Below are 16,313 nucleotides of genomic sequence, written 5' to 3' on the forward strand. Positions count from 1 at the left end.
AACCTTATGCCTAACCCTAACCGTAAGTCTAAACCTACAATTACCCCTACACTAAACCTAGGCCTACCACTAACCCTATACCTGACACTTAGCGCAACATAACACCAACCCAAACACTAACAGTAACAATAACAGTAATTCAAGAATTAACACTAAGCCTAAGCCTAGCCCTATCCCTAACACCAACCCTAGTCCTAGACTTAACCCTAACCCTGGCACTAGCCCTAGCCCTAAACTTAACCCTAACTGTAACCCTAACCCTAACCCTTGCCCTAGATCTAAACCTAACCTAACCTACAGCTGAAACTAATCCTAGCCCTAGCCCTAAAACCCAGACCTTACACTAGCCATAACCCTAACTCTATGTCTAAACCTAGCTCTTGCCCAAACCTTAACCCTAACCCTAACACTATGCTAACTCTAGTACACTAACTCTAAACACTAAGGCTAACACTATACCTAACTCTAATCCTAACAATAACCCTAACACTAATACAACCCTAGCCCTAACCCGAACCCTAACCATAATCCTTACCCTAAACCTAAATCTACTTCTAACAATAACCCTAACACTAACCTTGACCCAAGTCTTGAACTAACCCTAGCCGTAAACCCAGCCCCAACCCTAACCCTAATCATTGTCCTCACCTGACCCCTACACTATCCCTAGCCTTAACACTAACCCTAATGTTATCCATAATCCTAACACAAGCCCCAGCCCTAGACCTAACTCTAGCTGTAACCCTAACCCTAAAACTGGGCTTAAAACTTAGCCCAACCCCTAACACTAACACTAAACGCAGCCCTATGCTTAGTCCTGAATCTGACACTAAACCTAACAGTAAAACTGAACCTAACCCTAGTCTAAGCCCTAGACCAAGCCCTAGCCATAAACTTAACCCTAGACCTAACTCTAGCCCTGGCCCTAATGTTAACCTTAATGCAATTCCCACAGCTAACCATATCACTACCCCTAACCTTAACTGTAACCCTACCTCTATCCCTAAAACACTCTTTACCCAGACCCTAAGACTTAAGGTAACACGAACCCTAACACTAACCCAACCCTAAACCCAAACCTAACCGTAACCCTAACCCTAACCTTAAGCCTAACAATAACCCAATCCCTAGCGATAACACTAACACTAATCTTAAGAATAATCATAACTCTAAACCTACTGCTACACCTAACCCTAACCCTATGCCTAACTGTAACCATAACCCTAAATCTTAGATAACCCCTACCCCTAAGTCTAACCCTAACTCTAACGCTAACCCTAACCGTAACCCTATGCCTAACCATAATACTACCCTGAACACTAACATTAACTCTTTAACCCAACCACAAACCTAACCCCAACACTAATCCTAGCATTAAACCTAACCCAAACCCTTGCCCTAAACCTAGCGCTAACCCTAACCCTAACCCTAACCCTAAAACCAGCCCTAGACCCAGCCTTAACCCTAACCCTAAACCTAAGACAAAGCCAAACACTAACCCTAATTGTACCCCAGACCTACCCCTAACCATAAACCTACCCTTAACCCTAACTGTGACTCTAGACCCTAATGCCAACTCTAACACTAGCAGTAAACCTAAATCTAACCCTAACCCTAAAACTAACCCTAACCCAATCCCTACAACAACCACTGGCCTTAACCCGAACACTAACCCTAAACCTATCCATACACCTACTCCTCCCCTAATCATAACCCTAACTGAAACCCTAGCCCCTCCATAACCATAGGCCAAACTCGAATGCAACCCTAACCCCAACCCTACCACTAACCATAAAACTAAACCTAACCCTAACCCAAACTTAACCTCAACTCCATCCCTAATAATAACACTATTCCTAACACTAGCCATAATCCTAACCTTAGCCCTAACCCTAACACTAAACCTAACCCTAACCCTAAACTTACCCCTAACCCTAATGCTAACACTAACGCTAACACTATCCCTACACGTACCACTCTGCTAAACCTAACCTTAAGCCAAGCCTAACACTAACCCTCACCCCAGTTCTAGCACTAACACAAACCTTAACCCTAAGCCTAACTCTACCCCTACACCTACACACCTCCCCTAATCCTAATCCAAACCCTACCCCAACCCTAAGCTTAAACCTAACCCTAACGGAAGCTTAACCCCAAACATAACCTTAACTTTAACCATAAAACTAACATTAACTCTGTACCAAACCTAACCTTAACCATAAACCTTACCCTAACACTAATCCAAGTCCTGCACCTACACCTACTATTAACTCTAAACCTAACCATAATACAAACCGACGCATAACACCACCCCTACCCCTACCCCTACCCCCACCCCTAAACCTAACGCAAACTCTAACCCAGCTCTACACATAAGGCTACCCCTAACGTTAACCCTAACCCATTCATACCCCAACCTTAATCCTAGCCATAGCCCTAAACATAAAACCAACAACAGCCCTAGCTCTAAACCTGACCTAGAACTAACCTAGCCCTAAACCCAACACTAAACCTAGCACTAACCATAGTCCTATCCTAACCATTGCACTAACACTCCATCGCCACCCTGAGCCCTAACTCTCACCCTAACCCAACCCCAACCCAACCTCAACCTTAAACCTAACCTTAATCCTAACACTATCGCTCACAGTAACCATAACCCTAGCTGTAACCCTAACCCTAGCACTAACCTCATCTGTAATGTTAAAGTTAAACATTGACCTAGACCTAACATTAACCCAGCCCTACACATGAAATTAACCATAGTCCTAGTCCTAACCCTAAACTCAGGCCTAGCCCTAGACATAAATCTAGACCTACCCTTAACCCTAGACATGGCCCAGACCTTAACCCTAACATTAACATATCCATAACCCTAGCACAAACACTAATGCTAACCCTGAACCAAACCAAACACTAAAAAGCCATCCCCATTACCCACTATAAACCCATCCCCATACCCCTAACACTAACCCTACCCTTAACCTTAAACTTAGCCCTAACCGTGACCCTGCACTACACCTAACCCTAAAGCAAATCCTTACCCTACCAACTCCTAATCTTACCTTAATTCTAGCCCTAAACCTACCCTCACGCTAGTGCTAGACTTAACACTAACCCTAACACTAACCCTAACTCTAGCCCTAGCCCTAGCCCTAGCCCTACCTTTAAGCCTAACACTAGTCCTAACCATAACACAAACCCTAACACTACCCTATGCCAAACTCTACCTTTACACCTGATTCTAACCCTAACCATATCCCTAACCCTAACCCTCAATGCTAGCCCTAACCCAACACAAATCCTAGCCCTAAATCTGACCCTAAACTTAGCCCTAGCCCTAACCATAGCTCAAACCCTAACACCAACCCTAACTCTAACCCTAACTCTAACCCTAATCATAAATCTAGATCTAGTCCTAGCACTAACGTTAACCCTGTCCATAGCCCTGGCTCTAACCGTAACCCTAACACTAGCCCTATCACTAACCCTAACTCTAAAACTACCTCTAAACCTAACCTTAAACCATCTCTAACCCCAACCCTACCCATTCCCCTAAGCCTAACATTAACCCTAACTCTAACTCAGCCCTAGGCTAACCTTGACCCTAACACTTACCCCAGTCTAAGCCACAACCATAACCTTAGTTTGATCCCTAACACTAAACGTAATAATATCCCTAACAAAAACCGAGCCCCAGCAATTGCCCTAGCCCTACCCCTAAACTAAACTTACCTCTAACACTAACTCTACTACTAAAAGTAAACCTAACCCTAGCTCTAGGACTAACCCTAAACCAAAAACTAATCCTAACTCTAATTCTAGCTCTAGGCCTAACCCCAACCCTAGCCTAGAGGTGACCCTGACGCTAACAATAACCATCACCCAACACTAACCATCACCCATCACTAACCCTAACCCTAATGTTAACTCTGCCCTAATCCTAGCCCTAACCCTAATGCCAACACTAGCCCATGTCCAAACCCTAACTCTAACCCTAGTCCTAATCTTACTTTTAACCATGATACTAGCCCTAAACCTGACACTAAACCTAAACCTATACCTAACCCAAACCCTAACCCTAAATGTAACCTTAACCTACCACTAACCCTAGCTGTAGCCCTAAAATTGCCCCTACCCATAACGTTAACCATAACCCTAATCCTAGCCCTATTCTTAACCCTACTCCTAATGCTAGGCCCAACCCTAGCCCTCAGCATAATCCTAGCCCTAACCCTAACTCTAGCCCTAACGCTAACTCTCATGCTACCACCAGCCCTAACACTCATCGTAACGCTAACCCTAACCCAACCCTCACTCTACCCCTAAGCCTACCACTCCTCTAACTCTCACCCTAACCCAACTCTTACCACTACACCAGCCCTAATCCTAACTTAACCCTTATGCTACCTCTACCCCTACCCTTAACTGAAAACCTAAACAATCCCTAACCATAACCATAACATTAATCCTAACCCTAGCCTTTATCCTAAGCATAGCCCTAGCCTTAACACTATCCCTAACTTAGTTGTAACCCTAATGATAGCCCTAGCTCTAGCTCTAGTCCTAACCCTAGCCCAAAACTAACTCTAACCCTACTGTAATCCGAACTCTAGCCCTAACCCTAAACCAAAGACCAGCCCTAGCCCTAACCCTAACTGTAATGCTAACTCTAGACTTAACCCTAACTGTAGCTATAAACATAACCCAAACCCTAAGGTTAAACCTAAGGCTAATCCAAGGCCTAAACCTAGCCCTAACCCTAACCCTTGTCCTAACAGTAATCCTAACGCTAGACCTCCCCGTAAATCTAGCACTAAATCTAAACCTAACACAACCATAACCTTAACCATAACCATAGATCGAACCCTAACCCTAGCCCTAACTCTAACCCTATCCTAACCCTAGATGTAACTCTAACCCTTCCCCTAAACCTAAACCTAAATGTAGCTCTAGTACTAACCCTAAACCTAACACTGACACTAAACCTAGACATAGACCTAGGGCTAACTCAAACCCTAGACAGAGACCTGAGCCTAACCCGAGACCTACCACTAACCATAACCGTAACTGTAACCATAAACCTAACCATAATCCTAGCCATAGGCGTAAATTCTACCTTAGCCGTAGACCTGACCCTAACCACAACCCTAACCCTAACTCTAACCCAACAGTAGCCCTAACCCTAATGCTAACCATGACTTAATCATAGCCCTAGCCCTAACCCCAACACAAGCCCTAGTCCTAACCCTAACCAAACCACAGACATAAATATAGCTCTAAACCTAACCCTAACCCTAAACATAGCCTTAACCCTAACCCTCACCCTAACCCTATGCCTAGCCCTAACCCATACTCTAACCCTAACAGTAACCCTAGACCTAGCCCTAGAACTAACACTAACACTAGCCTTAGCCCTAGACCTAGTGCTAACCTTAACCCTACCCCTAACCCTAAGCCTAACTCTAGCCCTAACCCTAGCCCTAGCCCTAACCTTAATGCTAACACTAACAGTAGCCCTAAACCAAACCCTAACACTACCCCAACCATAACCCTAACGCTAACCCAACTCTAAACTTACCTCTAACTCTACTGCTACTCCTACCCGTCACCTTAACACTTACCCTATTTTTTCCCCCAAAGCCACATTAGATAGTTGTATGTTATAGCTGCACATCCTTCTAGTTGCTGTATGTGGGACACGGCATCAGCATGGCCGGAGATGCAGTGTGTCGGTGTGCACCCGGGATCCAAAGCTGGGTCGCCAACAGTAGATCCCGCGCACTTAACTGCTAAGCCATGGGGCCAGCCCCATGCTTACCCTAAATACAAACTTAACCTTACACATAACCCTAAAGTTAACCCTGACCCTACCCATAACCCAAATGCTAACACATGCAGCATTAACCCTAACACTAACCCTAATCCTAGCCATAGCCATAAGCCTAAAGCCAACCGCAGCCCTAGCCCTACCAGCAACCTAGCACTAACCCTAGCCCTAACACTAACCATAGCCATAAACCTAACTGAACTCTAACCCTAAACCTAACCTTAGCTCTAACCCTAGACCTAAACCTAAGCCTTTCCCAAAACCTAATCCTAACGCTAACCATACACCTGACCCTCACCCAAACACTAAAGCTACCCCAAGCATAACTCTAACCCTAGCCCTAACCCTAGCCCTAAGCCGAGCCCTAAGACTAACCAGAACTCTGTTCCTAACCCAACCCTAAGCCCTAACAATAAGCCTATCCCCAACCCCAACCAAAACCGCTACCCATATTCCAAACCTAAGCCTAAAACAACCCTAAGCCTAAACCTAGCCCTATGCCAAACCCTAACCTTAAGTGTAACGCTAACCTTAACACTTGTCCTAGATCTAATTCTAACCCAGCCCTAGAACGGACCCTTACACTAGCCCTAACACTAACCCTAACCACAGACCTATCCCTAGCCCTAAGTCTAACCCCAGTTCTAACCCGAGCCCTGGCCCTAACCCTAACTCTAACACTAACCTTATCCCTAACCGTAGCCACAACACTATTGCTAATCCTAACCCTAACCATGACCCTAAACCGATCTCTCCCATTCCCAACCAATAACCCAATCTTTAACCCTAAACCTAACAGTACCCCTGCCACTAAGTCTAACACAAACCATGACCCTAAACCGAACCATGATCCTAGCCATAGCCCTAACCATAACGCTAGACCTAGACTTAACTCTAACCCTAACCCTAGCCCTAACCTGAACCATGGCACTAACCCTAATGCTCAATCTAGCCCTAGCCATAACACTAACACTAAACCGAACTGTAGCCCAAAACCAACACCTACCACTATGTGTAACCCTAACCCTAAACGGGGTATTAATCCTAACGCTAACCCAAATCCTATCCATAAACCTAACCCTAACCCTAGCCCTAGTGCTATCACTAACATAACCTTAAAGCTAACGCTAATCCTAACCCTAATCTGTAACCTAACCCTAACCATAGCACAGACTTAATCCTAATCCTAACTTTAACCCTCACTTTAACCCTAAAACTGACCCTAACCCATAAGCCTAACCCTAAACCTCACCGAACCAGAAACCAAACACGAACCCAAACCCTTACCCGAACATAAACCTGAATCTGATCACTAACAAGAACCCTAACCTTGACCCCAACACTAGGACTAACCCTAAACATAAACTTAACATTAACCATAGCCCTCAACCTAACTCTAAACCTAGCCCTAATGTTAGCGCTAGACCTAGACCTAGACCTAGCACTAACCATAGGGTTACCACTGTAACCCTAGCCAGAACACAGGGCCTAGCCTTAGCTCTAGACCTAACACTAGCCCTAACTCTAAGTCTAGAGCTAACAGTATCCCTAGACCTAAACCTAGCACTAAATCTAATCCTAATCCTGTCCCTGGACATACCCCAGCTGTAACACTAACCCTAACCCTAACACTAACCCTAACCATGACACTAAACTTAACCATAAGCCTAGCCCTAGCAGTAACCCTAACTCTAACCCTCACCCTCACCCTAACCCCAGCCCTAACCCTAATACTAACACTAGCCCTAAACCTAACACTAAACCTAACTCTAATCATAGCCCTAACCCACACCCTAGACCTATCCGTAACCCTGGCAGTAACCCTAAACCTAGCCCTCACCCTAGCCTTAGCCCTAAACCTAAACATACCCTAACCTAGCTAGGGCTATTAACATAGCCCTAAACCTAAACGCTAAACCTAACCCTCACCTTAGACCCAGCCCTAGCCTTAACCCTAACCCTAGTTCTATCCCTAACCTTAACCCTAACCCAAACTCTAAACCTAATGTTAACACTAACCCTAACCCACACACAATTGGTTTGATTTCAACATATGTGAAACTTGTCACACACAATAGGTATGATGTCATACATAAAAATGTGAATTATGTCACAAAACAGGTGAATGGTGTCACACATATCAATGTGTGTGTTTTCACACACAAATGTGAGCCTTGTCACACATACACCATTGGTGTGATGTCACACACACATTGAGTGATGTCAGACACGCAATGTGTGTGAAGGCACGCACCAACCTGGTGAAGTCACAGACAATGGGGGTGGTGTCTCTCAGGAAAATGAGTGTGAATTCACATATAATGAGAGTTACGCAATACACACATGTGGGATTTAAGTCAGAGTAAAATGTGAGAGATTTCACAGACACCTAGGTGTTATTTCATACATAAGAACGGATGTCACGGAGAGAGAAGTCAAGATGGCGGCGTAAGCAGACTCGGAATTCACCTCCTCCCGTGGACACAGCCAATTTACAACTACTCGTGGAAAAATTACCCCTGAGACAGAACTGAAAACTGGATAAGAGGAACTCCTGCAACAACGGACAATCCTCACTGAGGTGGAAGAGGTAGAGACTCCCTTCTGGAGAGGAAAAACGCCACCTTCACAAGACACCAGCTTCACAGCCGCCGGGAGCAGCTCACAGGTACGCAACCTCCCTGAAGGCGCGGGACCCTGAGCCGGGGAGCGTCCCCGCTGTGGGCATTTTGTGGACCCAGCACAATCAAGACCAGCGGCATAATATCTGACTGTGCCTGCTACTAAAACATTGGGGAGCACCCCCAGAAAACCTGGTTCACAAAGAAACTAAAACCGGCTCTTAAAGGGCCCATGCGCAAACTCACCCATTTCAGAAAGCATCCTAAAATCACCAGAAAGAAAGGTGCACAGTACTGTGGTGAAAAGAGACTCACCTAATAGGCCCTGAGTGCATCTCGGTGAGGGGTGAGACCTCTCCAGGGACTGGGACATTGGCGGCGGCCATGGTTGTGGCCTGGTGTGGGCATGCTGACACAGAGGCAATTGGAGTTCTCCCTGGGACCTGCTAGCCCAGGGTCTGCCCCACCCGCTAGATCACCGATTTAATCCAGCTCAGCCAGGGCGGGCAGCCCACCCTAGAGACTGGTCCCACCCAACAACAAGCCCTCAGGCAACTTGTGGGCCTGCATAGATTGGTGACTGGATTCTCTGCAGCCTGGCAACTGAGCCGACTTTAGCGTGGCAGGGTGTGCACAAGGAGCGGGTGGAGAGTGTGGGGCGGTGGTGGAGTGTGTGGGGCTCCCGCTGTGGAGAGACTGGGTCTGCTTGGGGAGGTCAGGGTGCGCACACGGGGCAGAACTGTGTTGACTGTGTGTGTGGACCTGTGGGCAGCAGAGCTTGTCAGTTGCAGAAGACTTGTGCTTCTCAAAGACCCACATAGGGGGTTTGCCCCACCTTCCAAAGCCTGAAGCAATTGGGTGCTCCTATGCCTGAGGCCAGCCCCACCCATCTGCAATCCTCAGAGAGCTGACAAGAGACCTAACAGGCTAGAGGCTTACAGCAACTGTAAGGCCCTGAGCCTAACAACCTGCCATGCTGGGGGCCTACTCACTTAAAAGATATACTGCAACACAAATGTTGTATTAGAACTTGCAGCCAACTGTGCTGGGGCTCCCCACACCTCATAAAGAGACTGAACGGCCCACAACAACTACAAGCAGCTCAGCATTACAACACCTGACCAGGAGCATAACTTGGCCTCCCTGGGTGCCTACAGGGAGAGCAAACAGGCCACAACAGAAGGACACACGTAGCCCATATAGGGGTCACCCCTGGAACATTAAGAACTGAGGGAAGCACATTGGAAGCCTCTTAAGGCATCACTTATAAAGGTCACATATCCAAGAACAGGAGACGTAGCTGACCTACCTAATACGTACACACAAGCACAGGGAAAGAGGCAAAATGAGGAGACAAAAGAATACATTCCAAGTAAGGGAACAGGACAAAACCCCAGAAAAGGAATTAAGTGAAACAGAAATGAGCAACCTACCCGACAGAGAGTTCAAACTAAGAGTGTTAAGGATGCTCACTGATCTGGGGAGAAGAATAGATGAACTCAATGAGAATGGCAACAAAGAAATGGATGATATAAAAAAGAACGAATCAGAAATGAAGAATACAATACTGGAAATGAAAAATTCATTAGAGGGACTCAAAAGCAGAGTAGAGGATACAGAAGAACGGATCTGTGAGCTGGGTGAAAGACTAGAAGAAATTACCCAAGGTGAACAGGTAAAAGAAAAAAGAATTAAAAAGAGTGAGGACAGTCTAAGGGACATCTGGGACAACATCAAGCGCACTAACATCCGTGTTATAGGTGTCCCGGAAGGAGTAGAGCGAGACAAGGGGGCAGAGAATCTACTTCAAGAAATAATAGATGAAAACTTCCCTAACCTAAGGAAGGGAACAGACATCCAGGTACAGGAAGCACAGAGAGCCCCAAACAAGATAAACCCAAAGAGACCCACACCAAGACACATCATAATCAAAATGTCCAGAATTAAAGATAAAGAGAGAATCCTAAAAGCCGCAAGAGAATGTCAAGTTACTTACAAAGGAAACCCCATAAGGCTATCAGCTGACTTTTCAGCAGAAAACTTACAGGCTAGAAGAGAATGGCATGATATAGTTAAAGTGCTAAAAGGAAAAAACTTACAGCCAAGAATACTCTACCTATCACTCAAAATGGAGGGAGAGATCAAAAACTTCCCAGACAAGCAAAAATTAAAGGAATTTGTCACCAAGAAACCAGTGCTACAAGAAATGTTAAAGGGACTGATTTAAGGGGAAAAGAGAAGACCACAAATAGGAAAAATTATCTATTTCCATGATAAAAGGGTAATGGATACAAAAGCACAAAAAAGAGGTTAGATATGATATCAAAAACATAAAAGGAGGGAGGAGGGGAGTTAAAGAGTACAGCTTGCAGACAGAGGTTAAACTAAAATGACCATCAATTCTGTATAGAAGAAGAAAGGAACAGAGAAGGTCTACTAAAACACTGAGAAAAAAAAAAGTTAAAAAATGGCAGTAATTACATACTTATCAATAGCGACTTTAAACGTCAATGGACTAAATGCTCCAATTAAAAAGCATAGGGTGGGGGCCGGCCCGGTGGCGCAAGCGGTTAAGTGCGCGCGCTCCGCTGCGGCGGCCCGGGGTTCGCTGGTTCGGATCCCGGGCGCGCACCGACGCACTGCTTGGTAAGCCATGCTGTGGCGGCGTCCCATATAAAGTGGAGGAAGATAGGCACAGATGTTAGCCCAGGGCCGTCTTCCTCAGCAAAAAAAAGAGGAGAATTGGCGGATGTTAGCTCAGGGCTGATCTCCTCACAAAAAAAAAAAAAAAAAAAGAAAAAAAAAAAAAAAAAAAAGCATAGGGTGGCTGACTGGATAAAAAAACAAGACCCATATATATGCTGCATACAAGAGACACACTTCAGACCTAAAGACACTCACAAACTGAAAGTGAAGGGATGGAAAAAGATGCTTCACGCAAATGGCGTTGAAAAGAAAGCTGGGGTAGCAGTACTCATATCAGATAAAATAGACTTTAAAACAAAAACTGTAAAAAGAGACAAAGAAGGGCATTACACAATGATCAAGGGAACACTCCAACAAGAGGATATAACACTTGTAAATATCTACGCACCCAATGTAGGTGCACCTAAATATATAAAGCAATTATTAACAGACATAAAAACAGAAATAGACAGTAACACAATAATAGTAGAGGACTTTAACACTCCACTTACACCAATGGATAGATCACCCAAACAGAAGATCAATAAGGAAACATTGGCATTAAATGACACACTAGAACAGATGGACCTAGTAGATATACACAGAGCATTCCATCCAAAAACCGAAGAATACATGTTCTTTTCAAATGCACATGGAACATTCTCCAGGATTGATCACATATTAGGCCACAAAACAAGTCTCCATAAATTTAAGAAGATTGAAATAATACCAACCATCTTTTCTGACCACGATACGAAACTAGAAATCAACTATAGGAAGAAAATAAGAAAAACCACAAATATGTGGAGATTAAACAAAATGCTACTGAACAACGACTGGGTTAACGAAGAAATCAAAGAAGAAATCAAAAAATACCTGGAGACAAATGAAAATGAAAATACGACATGCCAGAATTTATGGGATACAGCAAAAGCGGTTCTAAGAGGGAAGTTTATAGCGATACAGGCCTATCTCAACAAACAAGAAAAATCTCAAATAAACACTCTAACAAGGCACCTAAAGGAACTGGAAAAAGAAGAACAAACAAAGCCCCAAATCAGTAGAAGAAGGGAAATAATAAAAACCAGAGCAGAAATAAATGAAATAGAGACCAAAAAAACAATAGAAAAAATTAATAAAACCAAGAGCTGGTTCTTTGAAAAGATCAACAAAATTGACAAACCTTTAGCTAGACTCACCAAGAAAAAAAGAGAGAAGGCACAAATAAGTAAAATCAGAAATGAAAGAGGAGAGGTTACAACAGACATCTCAGAAATACAAAAGATGATAAGAAATACTATGAAAAGCTATATGCCAACCAATTCGACAATCTGGAAGAAATAGATAAATTCTTAGAATCATACAACCTTCCAAAACTGGAACAAGAAGAAGTAGAGAATTTGAATAGGCCAATCACCAGTAAGGAGATCGAAACAGTAATCAAAAACCTCCCCAAGAATAAAAGTCCAGGACCAGATGGCTTTCCTGGTGAATTCTACCAAAGATTCAAAGAAGACTTAATACCTATACTTCTCAAACTCTTCCAAAAAATTGAGGAGGGGGGGAAGCTCCCTAACTCGTTCTACGAAGCTGACACTACCCTGATACCAAAACCAGACAAGGACAACACACAAAAAAGAAAATTACAGGCCAATATCACTGATGAACATCGATGCAAAAATCCTCAACAAAATACTAGCAAATCACATACAACAATACGTTAAAAAGATTATACACCATGATCAAGTGGGATTTATTCCAGGTATGCAGGGATGGTTTAACATTCGTAAATCAATGAACGTAATACACCACATTAATAAAATGAAGAATAAAAATCACATGATCATCTCAATAGATGCAGAGAAAGCATTTGACAAGATACAGCATCCATTTATGATAATAACTCTGAATAAAATGGGTATAGAAGGAAAGTACCTCAACATAATAAAGACCATATATGAGAAACCCACAGCTAATATCATCCTCAATGGTGAAAAACTGAAAGCTATCCCTCTAAGAACAGGAACCAGACAAGGATGCCCACTGTCACCACTCCTATTTAACATAGTACTGGAAGTCCTAGCCAGAGCAATCAGGCAAGGGAAAGAAATAAAAGGAATCCAAATTGGAAAGGAAGAAGTGAAACTCTCACTATTTGCAGATGACATGATTTTACATATAGAAAACCCTAAGGAATCATCCAAAAAACTTTTAGAAGTAATAAACGAATACGGTAAAGTTGCAGGATACAAAATCAACATACAAAAATCAGTTGCATTTCTGTACACTAACAACGAAGTAGCAGAAAGAGAAAGTAAGAATACCATCCCATTTACAATTGCAACAAAAAGAATAAAATACCTAGGAATAAACTTAACCAAAGAGGTGAAAGATCTGTACACTGAAAACTATAAAACATTGCTGAAAGAAATTGAAGAAGACACAAAGAAATAGAAAGATATTCCGTGTTCTTGGATTGGAAGAATTAACATAGTTAACATGTCCATAGTTCCTAAAGCCATCTATAGATTCAATGAAATCCCTATCAAAGTTCCAACAACATTTTTCACAGAAATAGAACAAAGAATCCTAAAATTTTTGTGGAACAACAAAAGACCCCGAATAGCTAAAAGAATCCTGAGAAAAAAGAACAAAGCTGGATGTATCACACTCCCTGATTTCAAAATATACTACAAAGCTATAGTAACCAAAACAGCATGGTACTGGCACAAAAACAGACACACAGATCAATGGAATAGAATCGGAAGCCCAAAAATAAACCCACATATCTATGGACAGCTAATCTTTGACAAAGGAGCCAAGAACATACAATGGGGAAAAGAAAGTCTCTTCAACAAATGGTGTTGAGAAAACTGGACAGCCACATGCAAAAAAATGAAAGTAGACCCTTACTTTACACCGTACACAAAAATTAACTCCAAATGGATTAAAGACTTGAATGTAAGACCTAAAACTGTGAAACTTCTAGAAGAAAACATAGGCAGTACGCTCTTCAACATCGGTCTTAGCAACATCTTTTCAAACGCCATGTCTGACCGGGCAAGAGAAACAATAGAAAAAATAAACAAATGGGACTACATCAAACTAAAAAGCTTCTGCACAGCAAAGGAAACCATCAACAAAACGAAAAGACAACCTAACATTTGGGAGAAGATATTTGCAAACCATACATCTGATAAGGGGTTAATCTCCAAAATATATAAAGAACTCATGCATCTCAACAACAAAAAACTACCAACCCAATTAAAAAATGGGCAAAAGACCTGAACAGACATTTCTCCAAAAAAGATATACAGATGGCCAACAGACACATGAAAAGATGTTCAAAATCACGAACTATCAGGGAAATGCAAATCAAAACTACAATGAGATATCACCTCACGCCTGTCAGAATGGCTATAATTAACAAGACAGGAAACAACATGTGTTGGAGAGGCTGTGGAGAGAAGGGTACTCTCATACACTGCTGGTGGGAGTTCAAACTGATCCAGCCACTATGGAAAACTGTATGGAGATTCCTCAAAAAATCAAGGTTAGAACTACCATATGATCCAGCTATTCCACTGTTGGGTATTTATCCAAAGAACTTGAAAACACCAATTTGTAAAAGTACATGCACCCCTGTGTTCATTGCAGCGTTATTGACAATAGCCAAGACTTGGAAGCAACCTAAGTGCCCATCAAGGGACAAATGGATAAAGAAGCTGTGGTATATATACACAATGCAATACTACTTAGCCATAAGAAACGATGAAATCCAGCCATTTGTGACAACATGGATGGACATTGAGGGTATAATGCAAAGTGAAATAAGTCAGAGGGAGAAGGTCAAATACCGTATGATTTCCTTCGTTAAGTAATAGATAATAACAACAATAAACAAACACATAGGGACAGAGATTGGATTGGTGGTTGCCAGGGGGGAGGGGGGAGTGAGGGGGGTGAAGGGGATGGTTTGGTACATGTGTGTGGTGATGGGTTTTAGTTGGTGTTTTGGTGGTGAACATGATGTAATCTGTGCAGAAGTGGAGGTGTAGTGATGTACACCTGAAATTTTTACAATGTTGTAAACCAATGTTACTGCAGTAAAGAAAAAATTTAAAAAAAAAGAGCAAATGTCACATAACACTGAATAATATGACTGCCGTCACATGCAATGGGGTTATATCACACAATATGTGAGATGTGACTGGCTATCCTAGTGTTACCATAATCAAGGTGTGCGATGTCCAAAAAAGGGGGTGATGTCACACATAACAATTGCAGTGATGTCACACACAAAATGTGAATGATGTCGCAAGCACGACGTTGGAGTGATGTCAAACACACTATCAGACTGATGCCACACTCAATTGGTGTGATGTCATACATAATACTGGGAGTGACACCAACATAACGACAGTTGGGATATCATATCCTAATTAAGGTTGATGTCACACGCAATTGATGTGATGTGACACAAGATGAGGATGTTGTCACACACACAAGTGGTGTGATGTCACCCATAATCGTGTGTGTCATGTCAGGCATAACAATGGGTGTGATATCCCATGCACATAATGGGAGTGATGTCACACGATAAAAGGTGAGTTGTGTCAAAAGGGACATGATGATGTCACACATAGCAGTGAGAGTGTTGTCACACAATTCATATGATGTCACACATAATGTGAGTGATGTCACACAGAAACAGGTGAGTAATACAGCAGAGGACTCGTGACTGTCACACATGTGTGTCAGTGATGTCACACTATTTTGTGATGTCATAAAAACAACAGGCATGTTGTCTCAAATAACAGAGAGATGTCACTCCAAATATATGAGTGAAGTCACAGAAACACCATGAGAGTGATCGCACAACAATAGTAGAGTGATGTCCTCAAGCATTAGTGTGACGTCACAGAGAATATTAGTAGTAACATCACACATAATAGCAATTTCATATGCTAAATTGCATTCATGTCACACGCAATTGGTGTGATGTCAACATCTGTGAATGTTGTCACACTCATAATAGGTGTGATGTCATACATGAAAAAGTGTCTTGTCTGATGCCACAAAAAAGTGAATGGTGTCACACATATCATTGGGTATGTTTTCAATCACAAATGTGAGCCCTGTCAAAAGTACACCATTGGTGTGATGTCAGACACACA

Source organism: Diceros bicornis (genome assembly GCF_020826845.1).
Source record: "Diceros bicornis minor isolate mBicDic1 chromosome 1 unlocalized genomic scaffold, mDicBic1.mat.cur SUPER_1_unloc_2, whole genome shotgun sequence".
NCBI classification, from domain to species: domain Eukaryota; kingdom Metazoa; phylum Chordata; class Mammalia; order Perissodactyla; family Rhinocerotidae; genus Diceros; species Diceros bicornis.